The 13,649-nt window shown below is 35.6% G+C and overlaps 1 pseudogene; it reads right to left on the bottom strand.

Moving 5' to 3' along the window:
* Positions 1-449: 449 nt before the first annotated feature.
* LOC118597763 overlaps positions 450-13,649 on the bottom strand; it is a 136,683-nt pseudogene continuing 123,483 nt past the window's right edge.

Below are 13,649 nucleotides of genomic sequence, written 5' to 3'. Positions count from 1 at the left end.
GGTTTGTATACCAGGACAATGTTAGCAGGCTTACTAGCTTATTATTGATTTCACAACCTTAAAATAATGTCTCGCTTCCCAGAGGAGAACATCAGAGTCTCATTCACCTAAGAGGTGTGCAGTTTGCACATTGGCATACTGTTTTATTCTTAACTCCTCTATGATAGGATTTAATGATGGTAGTGCTTTTTATTTCAGTGAAAGCACAGTCAGAGATAAGTTGAGTAACTTGAGCGCTCTAAGTAGTACTTGACCTTATATTTCTCTGTGGTATAGAATCTATTTACATTACCTTGACTATCATAATCACAAGATGGAGATTATAAAACATGAGACAGAAAATAAATAAGAAAGAGAGAGGGGGGGAGAGAGAGAGAGAGAGAGAGAGAGAGAGAGAGAGAGAGAGAGAGAGAGAATATTGAACATTGATTCTGCCAAACAGTGTTCACCTAGAACCACAACCTGTCAACTTGCTTGGAACTGGAGATTTCTGAGAGAATCTCAAGGTTAAATCTTTCTCTATCCATTCCGGCTGCAATTATCCCAGGCCCGGATTCAAATCCTGTTGTGTTAGTTGAGGTAAGGGTTACGTAAGGAATTTATTCTTAGAATTGAAAAGAAGGGAGTATAAGACAGGGCACTGGGATTGGAACAATGCTGTTGTAAGGTACAGAATGATAGAGTCCCTGGAAGTGGCAAGAAGCAGGGTGGACTCTCCTTAGAGAGTAGACAGTAATCCTCCTGATAAATTCACTTCAGAAATCTGACCTTTATAGTGAAAAGAAACTGAATTCTCTTTTGTTTACATTTAGGTTTTTTTTTTTTTTTTTTTTTTGGTAAAACATTTAGTTTGTGATAATTTATTGGGGTAGCCTTAGGAACCAGGGAACTAATACATCATATAAATCATTTTACTCCATGCAATTTACGGATTGTTTTTAATACAAGAAGTGAAAAAAATGGACTCCATTTTAAAATGAGACCAATGAGTTGTTTTTACAAAATTATAAATAGATTATGCATTTGGATAATGCTTGTCCAAATACATATACAATCATAAAGTACATCATCCAAAAACCCCAATTGATAGATGTTAAACAAATAGAGTTATATAATCCTGACATTGACTTAGTGATACACAAAAAATTGCAAAGTTATTCCTTAGGATCACTATTGCTTTAAGGGTGACTTGACTAGATAGATAGACAAGTAGATTAAATATAACCAATAAAGGGAACACCAAGGCAGCTTCATGGTTAAGAGCACTTGCTGTACTTGGAGAAGATGCAGGTTTGGTTCCCAGCATCCAAATCACAACTGACTAAATTCCAGACCCAGGGCTTCCTATGCTCTCTTCTGACTTCCATAAGCACTACACATGTAGTGCATATACATACAGGTAAACACACACACACACACACACACACACACACACACACACACACACCATACATTAACACACAACACACACCACACACACATGCACACACCACATACATATGTACACACATATACACACCACACACACCACATGAATACACATACATAAAAAATAAATATAAACAATTTAAAATGACATAACAAGTACAAATAAAATAATAAACTTGCTTACATGCTCTACTTAATTTTCATGCACATATAAGATATATGTATATATTATATACATGTATACATATATAACGGCTAGGAAAATATTTTTTTAGGTTAACTCTTATTTAATAGTAACTCGATTGGATTTTAGACTTTATTTTAAGGTAAAGTACAGTGACACACAAATACACACAGATACAGGACTAAAAGATATGGAAAGCTTTACTTTTATTCCAATGAAACATTTCTATTCCTATTAGTTAATTAATTTGGCTTCTCCCAAACTCAGGAATTGGGTTACACCGGACTAGTAAGATGGCTCCTGGGTAGAGATGCTTGCAGCCGAGCCTGACAGCCTGAGCTCTGTCCCCCAAATCCACACTATAATGAGAAATGACTCTTGTGAATGTTATGTGACCTCCACATGTGCTCTGTCTTAGTTAGGGTTTTATTGCTGTAAAGAGACTCTGTGACTCCAACAATATTTTTTCTTTTCTTTCCTTTTATTAATAAGCAAAATAGCTAAAACCAAAAATACAACAACCTTAAATGCAGAACAGCAGTTAAAATCAAATTGCTGCTGGAATTCAAGGATACACGGTTTCTCACTTTGAGGCACATGACTCTGCATGTAGGTTTGTGTGTGTGTGTGTGTGTGTGTGTGTAAACCTAGAAGAATTTGAGAAATGAAAACCACGATGAGGCAGAAAGCATAAACTTTTCATTATGCAATCCCCAAACACTCTGTGCTTCCCCTGTACTTTGCATTGTATTCTCTATGTTTCCAGTTTCAGGTGAACTTGTCACAATCTGAAATCATTCTTCTTTTTTTTTTTTTTTTCAGATTCTCCCTACCCTCAGACTTTCTAGAGATGGATGAGACATTCAAACAAAACCCTGTACTCTTTCCTTTAGTCTACCCAGGTTAACCATAGGCTTGCTGTGAGATGATGGATCCTCTGCCGGAAATGAAGAAATTCCAAACCCAGCTGCACAAGCATCCTTCTTGCTCTCCAAGCTTACAGGTACACCAAATTCTTCTCTTCTGCATTCTCTCGGTCTGAGGCATCCAAGATGTAATTTTCCTATCTACTTTTCTGATGTCACATCAACAGCTTTTTCAAGAGGTTCTTCCTCTTTAACAGGCAGTAATATATGGGTTTTGATTTTTCTTCCTCCATATCATCTCCCAGAACATCTTCTTCTCTTCTTTCCTCTTCAGCATGTTCTTCAAGATATGCCTGGAGCCTACTGATAAGATTTCATTTTATTCCCTTGGTCTCTAAACCAGGAGCAAGATATTCTTGCTGTAGTTCAGCAAGTTTCAGCTTGTTGAGCTGCATTGTCTCACTGTGCCTTATAGCAACTCTCTTATAAAGGCAAAAATTTAATTGGGGCTGGCTTACAGTTTCAGAAGTTTAGTCCATTATCCTGATTGTGAGAAGCATGGTGGCACGTGGGCAGACATGATGAGGAGAAGGAGCAGGGGAATTCTACATCTTGATCTATAGGCAGCAGAAGGAGGCTGTGTGCATACAAAGCACGCTTGAGCATATAAGACCTCAAAGTCCACCTCCACAGTGACACACTTCCTCCAACAAGGCCATACCTACTCCAACAAGGCCACACCTTCTAATAACACCACTCCCTATGGGCCAAGCATTCAAACACATGTGTCTATGGAGGCCATTACTATTCAAACCATCACCACATGTGACCACAAATGTACACATTCAAACACATTAATTAATTGATTGTTTAATTAAATGTTAAAAAATAAAAGATACATTTCTCTTCTTTTAGCGAGTTTTAAAATTTCTCCAACCTTTTCAAAAGTATCTTTCATTTTAACATTCAAAGGTAGTTTCAAATACATTGTTTTTCAGAGCTGAGGACCAAACCTATTACCACTGAGCTAAATCTCCAACCCCTGAAATACATTTTATAGTTTCTTAATAAACTTACATGTCTTGTTTTTATTTGGTGGACTGCTTAAGTTCTCATGTGTCCCAGGTTATCTTATAACTCTACATGTAGCTAAGAATGACCTTGAATTTCTGTACTTCCATTCTCTGCCTCTCCAAAACAGGGATCATAGAAATTATTCACCACTCCTGGTTTATGCTCTGCTACAGATTAAACCCTGGATTCAAATATGCTAGGTAAACATTCTACCATCTGAACTATAGCCAAGACTTTTAATAAATGCTTTAATTCAGCACAAAAGCCTTTTTATTATTTCATTTTCGCTCTGTTAACTCACTAATTATCTTTTCATTTGCATTGTTTACTATAGAGATTATAATAATTTTCTTGTACTATCTTGGTACAATTATATTAGTTTTACTTCTTATCAAATTATTACCTGTTTTTGAATATTTAAATTTGGTAACCCCCTGTACTGTGTATTATTGTTTTAATTAATTTAGTTCAAGAAATATTAAAAGTTTCCTTATGTTAATTTATTATGTTGCCCTAGGAAACTAACACATCACAGCAAATTTTTCTTCCACACAATTCTATTATTATCACTGTTTTATTCAGTGAGTATGTATTTGTATTTATACTTCTTCTAACTCTTTTCATTTTATCTTATAATTTTATGATATTTCCTGGAATAATTCTCATTCTTTTAAGTGGTTTCAGTTCATAATGTTTCTATACTGACCTTGGTAAGAATATTTTACAAAATGTATACTTATTTTAGTTTATTATTTGTTAAATACAGTTACTGGATATAAAACGCTAAGCTGAAATTTTTTCTTTAATTAATTTAAATATGTAATGCAGCTGCAATCATCTTTGTAATTACTGAGAAATCATTTGTAAGTCATAAATATTTTTTAAAATATTTGCAAAACCTTGATTTTTTCTAGTCTGTAAAATTGCTTGTGTTGTGTTGCACATTTGTAAATTTCAGGAAATTATTTTGATTTTTTTAATAGTTATGCTATGCTTTGCCTAAGAATACATCAAACCAAATTGAAAAGTAGTAATTCCAGCTACAAGACAAAAAACTGTGTTTGTGCTAATTCTATCTAGAAGAGAACAGTAAAAGATTTCATTTTAAATAAGGGTAATGGATAATATAAAAAATAAAACATCAGCCGGGTGGTGGTGGCGCACGCCTTTAATCCCAGCACTCGGGAGGCAGAGCCAGGTGGATCTCTGTGAGTTCGAGGCCAGCCTGGGCTACCAAGTGAGTTCCAGAAAAGGTGCAAAGCTACACAGAGAAACCCTGTCTCAAAAAACAAAACAAACAAAAAAAATAATAATAATAAAATAAAATTAAAAAATAAAAAAAATAAAACATGCAGTAGTACACAGGTTGTTTTATGAAAGAATAATTTTTAGGATGTTTTTGTAAGAAGGAAGAATATTAAAGAATATTAAATTTAGAAGAAAGTGTAAACAACAGAAATACAAAGAAAATTGGTAGAAGTGTTTTCACTTATTGATCTAGCTATGTCTTTTAATTAGATTACAATCATAGATGTTCTGTTTTTCATTGTCTAAATTTAAAAGGCTTGGAATATATTTATGAGGTAAAATACCTATAATTTCTTGGTGGATTGCATTTGGACAGAAATGATAGATAAATGTAGATGATAGATAGATAGATAGGTAGATGGTAGGTAGATAGATAGATAGATAGATAGATAGATAGATAGGTAGATAGAAGTTATAATTTGTGACTTTTGAAAGAAATCAGGGATCTCAAATGTATTAAAATGATTAACACAGTTAATGTCTTTATAAATGAGATGAGCTTACTTCTGAAGGATTTTCATATAGAAAACTGACCAAAGGAAATGTAGATACCAATGATAACATCTATGGTATAACATGAAAATGTAGCATTACTTGAAATGAGTCAAAGGACCAAATATTTAGAAATCAATTGGCTACATAGGCTAATTATATATAACTGGAAGTTGCCAAAGAATAGCCAAGTTTATTTGTGAGAAAAATTTTAAAGAGTGCTAATATTAGGTTGAGTAATACAAAGAGATGGAAGACTAAAAGAATATAGAGAGGGTGGTAGAGCTGAGCATCATGAATGTGTGTAATAACGATTTGCAACAGAAGATCCTAGGGGTTTGAAAGCAGCATGAAACTCCAGGAATCCTGACCCTATTTATGTTATGAAACGTATGTTAAGAGAAAAAAAATAGATTAAAAAATACTTAAATGTGTTCCTTAAAATTTTCACATATATATGCAATGCATTCTTATTCTCCCTACCCTCTACCCATTTGTATATGTCCCACCTCTATCAACCTTCCTTTTCTTGAAAAATCGTTGCCCATGTCTGTGCCTTTTGCTTTGTTTTGTGATTCATGGAAGTTCACTAGAGCTCTGTGTGGCCGCAGACATGGATTTATCTAAACGAGATTGGTAAACTCATAAAATACTTACTCACTCTGCTGTATAATCTTTTACTATCGGTAGTTCAGTAAATATGCATAGATTCCCATGAATCCCTCCTCTATCTATGTCTGGATGTTGACGAGTCTAGTTTTATATAAGCCTAGTATAAGCAACTGAGGCATTTGGGAGATCATGATTGTGATAGTTATGTCATACCCAGAAGATAGTGTTTTGCTGCCTTTCTCCCTAGCATCTAGCTCCTATATTCTTTCTGCTTTCTCTTTCATGATAGTACCTGAGTCTTAGAAGGTGTATTATAAATTTTCTGTTTAGAGCTAAATGCTTAATAATCCATTTTCTCTATATTTTGTGTAGCCAAGACTCTCTGGGTTTACTGTTGTTCATTATAGACAAACTTCTTTAATTAAAGCTTAAAGTAGTATATCTCTACTAGCTTAAAATAGATTTCTGAAAGACAGTTTGACACTGTGTCAATTTAGTTAAATGAAAGTACTAGGATCCATTCTAGGGCTTATAACCTCTTCAGCCATGGGTTCTTAACTAGCTTATGGTATCAGTTTTAAAATTCCTACTGAAGATCTGACCTGGAAAGCAGTCAGAGAGAGGATGGTTGCCCACTAACAGTGTGCCACTATTAGTGCAGTAGACACATTTTGCATGGTAGGTTAGTATATGGTTCCAGTATTTATATTTAAGTTAGACCATCAATTCCTTCTTTCTCCTAGAAGCCTATGGAACAACTTCGGACATTGTAAAAGTAGTCATCTGAGTGGAAGTTTCCAGCTTAGTTCTAGCTTTCTTTCTTGCAACCAAGGTGTATGGTGTCTTCAGTAATATGGGATTTTCATCGAGTTCTGTTGGGCAGCTAAGAGAGATGGAAAGAACTTGTGTTCTTTTGGAGACCTGGGGGCCTTTGTTGCCTGAATAGCATATGGAGAAATATTCCATATCTGGCCTTGATATTTTTGTAGTATAATTTTCTGCAGATTAAAGACTTAGTCCCTTTCAATTATTTAGTCACAATTGACATAGCCTTTCATAATAATTAGAACAGCCTCGATCAAAGTGAATACTTTGCATGTCACAGAAACTGGGAGCTGGAGACCAATCTCTAGAAGAATAAATTTAAGATTATATGACATCAAAATTTTTTAATAATTAAAATGGAAAATATTATTTAGTTATTGAAAATTATTCTGAATATTTTGGAAGAGAGACATCTATAACCTCATGCTCAGAGTGTAAAATAGTTAATAGAACATATAATTTTAGAATACTAATAAAATGTCACAAAGCACCACTAAGCTTGGAAATATTGCAGTTGAAATAGAATAGTAGAAGAACCAATTTTTACACTCTTTCATTTTGGGGGGTCTTTTTCCTTGCTTTTCTTTTTGAGGCTAATTTAATAGAAATTGAAGCTAATTTTGAAAGAGGTATTCTGATTTGCTCATTATTCTTCTAAATCCATTAGGGAGCATCCGACAAACTTTGGAAAGCTTTGCTGTGAGAGTGAAATGCATGTCACATATAAATGATGCTCTGTGATGGTCATGAAACTCCAGAGCCTGGTTATTGGAAATAATAATGTCTCCAGGGAAGAAAATGCCCTGAGTGATATTTTGGGAACTAGAATATCTCAAGGCCAAAATGTTGCCAGGCTATTCAAACAATGATGCAAACTTATTCTAAAGTACTTCTTTTAGGAGGAATGTAAGTTTTATCTTGTTATGCTTTAAATAAGAACGTCAGCATATTTCACATAATACAGATGGCAACATTTCTAGAACAAATAATTTCAAATTAGATGCAAAATTGTTATTCAGTGATAAAGTTAATTTTTAAAACTTGCTCATGATTAAAGTTTATATAATTTACATATATGCATTATAATTACTGATTTTACATACTCATATTTTTGATATATATTTAATCATCATGAATATAGCTTCATTACCCCACACTGGCATTTAAAAAGAAACTAATTCTGTAACATCACTGATATACTGTTTAGTTTTGAAACTATACAGAAAATAATGAATCAAAGAAACAAAAGCTGATTTGTGAAATTAATAAAATTGTTATAGCTCTAGAGACCCTCCCTTCAAAATAAAGTGACTTTTTATATTAGATATTAATGGAAGGTAATCCTAACTGATTTTGCACCAATTAAAAGATTAAAAGTTGAGTATTAAAAATCTCTGTGACCATAATCTTGAGAGACAAAGTTATGTTGCATTCAAGAAGAAACCAGTACTCTGAGTGGTCACATAGCTATCAAAAAATCTGTTTTATTACAAATCTTTCTTAAAATACAGATAAATACAGATGATTTAGTTGCTAAAAATCACTTATTTATATTTTATAGTGGGGTGTCCCTCTTATTCCCAGGCTGATCTTTAGCTTGAGACACTACAACTTCAGCCTCCCAGATCCTGGACTATAGACTGTGCCATAATGCCCTACGCAATGTTTGCTTGTAAAAGAAATGGAACAAATACACCTCACAAACAGAAAGAGAAAAAAAGACTTCCAAAATTGAAATATGAGGCTATTACTATCCTAATTCCAAAGTCAGACATTACAAGAATGATGAAGTTGTTAGCATAAACACAAAAATTCTTAACGCATTAGCAAATCCAACGAACATATACAGGGAGTAACTACGTATGGGTTGAAATAGAAGTCAAACTATTTTGAGTCTAGAGGGTCCTCCAAAATTAAATAGGGGCATTAAAATATGCCAGTAGATGCTTGAAAGAAGAAAAACCTTTAATTTTCACTAATTATTTAAGCAGAAGTTTGATTAAAGGCACCATTTAATTTAGTTAATATTTATTTTGGACAAGGACTTGCTATATAACTGAACTGGCCTTGAAATTACCACCTTCCTGCCTCAGTCTTCCCAGCACTTTGATTCTGTGATGCATCATCATGCCAAGTTTCAAGTCAAAATTTAGATCATGCTTTGGGGGATGAATTGGTTAAGGAAGGCATCTTCTACAATCTGGGTGCTATTTCCTACAAGAAATAATGAAACATCACTGAATGAGAAAGTGACGATGGCCTTGATGAGATTAGATAGGGCCATATGGGGGGGTTGGAGAGAGAAAATGGAAGGGAAAATGATTTTAGTATATTGTAATCTCGAAAAAAATAAATAATTAAAAACCCCACCTGTCTTATGAGTGTTGTATTGCTGTGAAGGAACACCATGGCCATGGCAACTTGTATAAAAAGAAAGCATTTACTTGTAGGTTGCTTACAGTTTCAGACATTTAGTCCTTTATCCTTATGTTGGGGAGCATGATGGTGTGCAGGCCGACTTGATAGCTGAGAGTTCTACATCCAGATCCACAGGCAGCAGGAAGAGAAAAAGAGAGACACTGGAGCTTGCCTGTGATTTTGAAACCTCAAAGCCCATCTCCCAGTGACTCACTTCCTCCAACAAGGCCGCACCTCCAAACCCTTTCAAATAGTGCCACTCCTTGGTGATTAAACATTCAAATTTTAGTCTATGTGGGGCATTTAAAAGTACTAAACTCTTAGAAAAGAAATGGAACTCTTCAATCAGAAGGAAGTGAAATCTGCTAAGAGTTCTGGAGATTGAACATGATTGAAAGGTACATGGTATGTAGTAAGAGCCCGAGGTAGAGAGAGCATCTAGGGCATACCTACAGAAATCACCAAGTAGTGAATGTATGTTTTCTACATTTGTAGTAATTTAATATACAAGAATAGAAAATAAAGACAACCTTGATTCTTAGCATTTTCATTTCAACGAAAATGGAAATTTTTTTCTAATATTAATTTAATTTGATTTAACTAATAAATGACTCCATTCTTATATGCTTTCAGAATGGAAGCTTTTTTTCAGGCTATTTATCTCAAATTTCCCTGAAAGTATCAATTTAGTATCTAAGTGTTAGGGTAAAGGGTACCTAGGATGCCAACCTTGATGAGCACCTACATGGTTTAGGGCTGGGGCACAAGATGTACTGTTTCCTATTGATGTCTCTGCAGATTGCCCACAGCATCTTTTGGAAAATGAATTTGGAAATTAACTTTATTTCTGCACAAATACAACTCAGTGCTTACTTCTGCAGTCTTCTCAGAAATGATGCTGCCTTATCTGTTTTTGCAGGATGGATACAGTTCTGAACGATGGCTATGTGGTTGTGGACTCTGGTTTTATAGAGATAAATTTTAAAACATTTTCCCCAGAAGGCACTATTTTGCACTTTCTCAGACAAAAATCAAATGACTTAGCAGAACACTCATGGTGTATTGTTATAAAATTGCAAAAGCATCTATCTTTTATTCCACTATTGGATAAAGATTCTCAATATTTGATATACTGGAGACCTGGCCCAATAACTTATAAGTGCTGTATACAGGTGTTTTTTTTTTTTTTTTTTTAAATCTAGCTTCCAAAGCACAACTCTCAGATTTATATTTACTCCAGTATCTTCCAGCACAGATAATCATATGGTATGTTCTTATTGAAATTTCATTATTTTGCTTTGTATCAATTTTAGTTGCAATGTATGAAATAGTAATGATTATAGCAATTGTTGCTTTACATAGATGAATTGTGTAGTAATGTTGAAAATATTAATTCTTACATATAAATTGAAAACATTTATATAAACAAAATCACATTTAAGTATCTTTATTTTAGAAGTGGCACTTGGAAAACTAAAGAAAAATCACTGTCTTTGATCCTGGACACATAGGAAGTATATGTGGCCAGAGTAGTATATGGAGAAGTGATTTCTGTGTTGCCATACATTAAAAAAAAAACCAAAAACAAACAAACAAAACCTAACAAAAACAAAAGAAAAATAATTAAAGGAATATCTCTTTCTACCCTTTAAAACCATCCTAATTCATTCCAGGTTTCCTAATGTTAAAGTATAATAAGGAAGAGAATTGAACTGAATTCCCATATAAGAACCTGAGGTATAATTTAACATTAAATAAACCCCTACCGAATTTGAGATTATAATATTGCCAACAAATAGAAAATGTCAGAAATCACACACCTCAAGTTTCAGCCAGTGACAAGATGCGATTACTCTCACCATGCCCAAATAAGGCAGATGTCCAATTGTGGCTTATTAGGTGTCTTTTCTTTGTGTTTGTCCTATAAAACCCTATGTTGGATGAGATCTACATGAGCAACCTGGACAGATGGATGAGATCTACACGAACAACCTAGACGACAGTGGGAGTAATGAAGGGCAAGATTTGAGGGAAAGAAAGCTTAGGGGAGCAGGAGATCCCAGCTGGATCAAGAACAGAAAGGGAGAACAAGGAATAACAGACCATGATAAATGAAGACCACATGAGAACAGGCATAGGCAGAGAGCTCGAGAGGTCCCCCAAAATCCACAATGATATATCCTCTGTAGTCTGCTGGCAATGGTCGAGAGAAAGCCTGATCTGACCTAGTCCGGTGATCAGATGGCTAAACACCCTAACTGTCATGCTGGAACTCTCATCCAATAACTGATGGAAGTAGATGCAGAGATCCTCAGCCAGTCCCCAGGTGGAGCTCCAGGTGTCCAACTGTCGAGAAAGAGGAGGGTCTGCAAGGGTGTGAATTGTTGAATCCAAGATTGCAAAAAGCACAGGGACAAATAGCCAAATGAATGGAAGCACATGAATTATGAACCAAAGGCTGTGGAGTCCCCAGCTGGATCAGGCCCTCTGGATAAGTGAGACAATTGAATAGCTTAATCTGCTTGGGAGGCACCTAGTCTGTGGGACCAGGATCTGTCCTTATTGCATGAGCTGGCTGTTTGAAACCTTGGGCTTACAAAGGGACACTTTGCTCAGTCTGGAAGGAGGTGACAGGACCTGCCTTACTGAATCCACCAAGTTTAAATGAATCCCCAGGGGTGCCTTGATCCTGGAGGACATGGGAATGGAGGGGAGTGGCTGGGTGGAAGGTGGGGGTGGGTGCGGGAGGGGGGAGGACAGGGGAACCCATGGCTGATGTATAAAATTTAAAACACATAATAATAAAGAAAAAAATGAAAAAATAAATCCTCTGTTCATACTGCCTGGATGGGGCTTTCTGGATTCTTATTTTTTTACTAATTCTGAGCCACACTCTTGGCTCAAATTTTGCTAAATCTAATTAGTTGAGTTTTTTTCTTTTTCTTTTAACAGTTACATGTAGGCTTAGTTCCTGAAAATCTTGTTATATAATAGTGAGATGGATTCCCACAAAGAGCAGCAAAACAATTTCTAAGCTTGATGCATTGAAGAAGCTGCTTAAATGGTTAAGCTCTAAGAGAAGATGAAGTTTTTCAGAAGGCAGAAAGATCATAATATTTTAAAATTAGTATTATATTGTGTGTGCATGTGAGTGTGTGTGTGTGTGTGTGTGTGTGTGTGTGTGTGTGTGTGTGTGTGTGTGTGTATGCATGTGAGTGTGTGTGTGTGTGTGGTAAGCCATGGTACATGAATGGTCAGAAAACTACTTGTAGGCGTTAGTTCCTTCATTCCACCATGAAGCTTTAGTTATTGCAACTCAGGACATCAGGCTTAGCAGCAAGAGCCCTTACCTAATGAGTTTTCTTCATCCAAGATCACAGCTTCATGTAGTAGAAGAATACATGTGTAGCTGGAGTTTTCTCTAGTCCTGCCCTGACCCACAGCTACTCAGACCCAAATAAACACACAGACACTTACATTAATTAAAACTGTTTGACCCAATAGCTCAGGCTTCTTGCTAGCTAGATTTTACACTTAAATTAACCCATAACTCTTATTTATGTTTAGCCACATGGCTTGGTACCTTTTCCCAGTTCTGCCTTCACATCTTGCTTCCTCTGTGTCTGGCTGGCAACTCCTGACGCAGCGTTCCTCTTCCCAGAATTCTCCTCTCTCTTTGTCCTGCCTATACTTCCTGCCTGGCTACTAGCCAATCAGCACTTTATTTATTAACCAATCAGAGCAACACATTCACAACATATAGAACGATATACACAGCACACATGACCAGGTATTTCATCACATACAAAAAACTCACCACATGTACCAAGGCCTTTTCTCATTTTCACTGTTGGCGTGAATCACTGACATTTTTACACCTTCCAGTCAGTGGTCAAGGAACTCCAAAGTTGTCTGAAACACATGTCTGTATCCTTGATTGTGGGTCTGTCAGGTAAGAGATTTGTCCTGACTGTGGACCAGGCAGAAAAACACTAGCTACAAATGGCGCCCAACAGCTTGAGTTTCCACCTTAAACCTGAGAATATTTAATAATCAATTTAAAACAGAGCTAAAAACAGCTTCCTAGTTGTCTCTCTCAAGTTGGCGGGTTCCTGGCCTGTGTATTTGACCAGCAGTATGGTGGAAATGAGGTGTTCGCAAGCGGCACATTATGCTGCATGGTGGATTTAGCCTTTGATAGTTTTTTTTTTTTTTTAAAAAAAAGAGGTTTCTGGGCTACATGCTGCTGTGATAAAACCATATAACCATTGTTTCTAATAGTTGATGGTGGCTCCCAGAGCTGGCGGTTAACATACCACTGCCATGTTGTGAAACTGAGGTGGGTAGAGACAGCAGCCAAAGCCCTAAAGTAAACATATTCAGATGAAACAAGACTTTAAAAGCTTTACAATGTGTGTAAAAATGTAAAAAGGGCTTGAAAG

This window comes from Onychomys torridus, chromosome 17, assembly GCF_903995425.1.
Source record: "Onychomys torridus chromosome 17, mOncTor1.1, whole genome shotgun sequence".
Lineage (NCBI taxonomy): Eukaryota > Metazoa > Chordata > Mammalia > Rodentia > Cricetidae > Onychomys > Onychomys torridus.
Note: the sequence above shows the minus strand (reverse complement) of the source record. Positions and strands in the feature narration are given on the sequence as shown.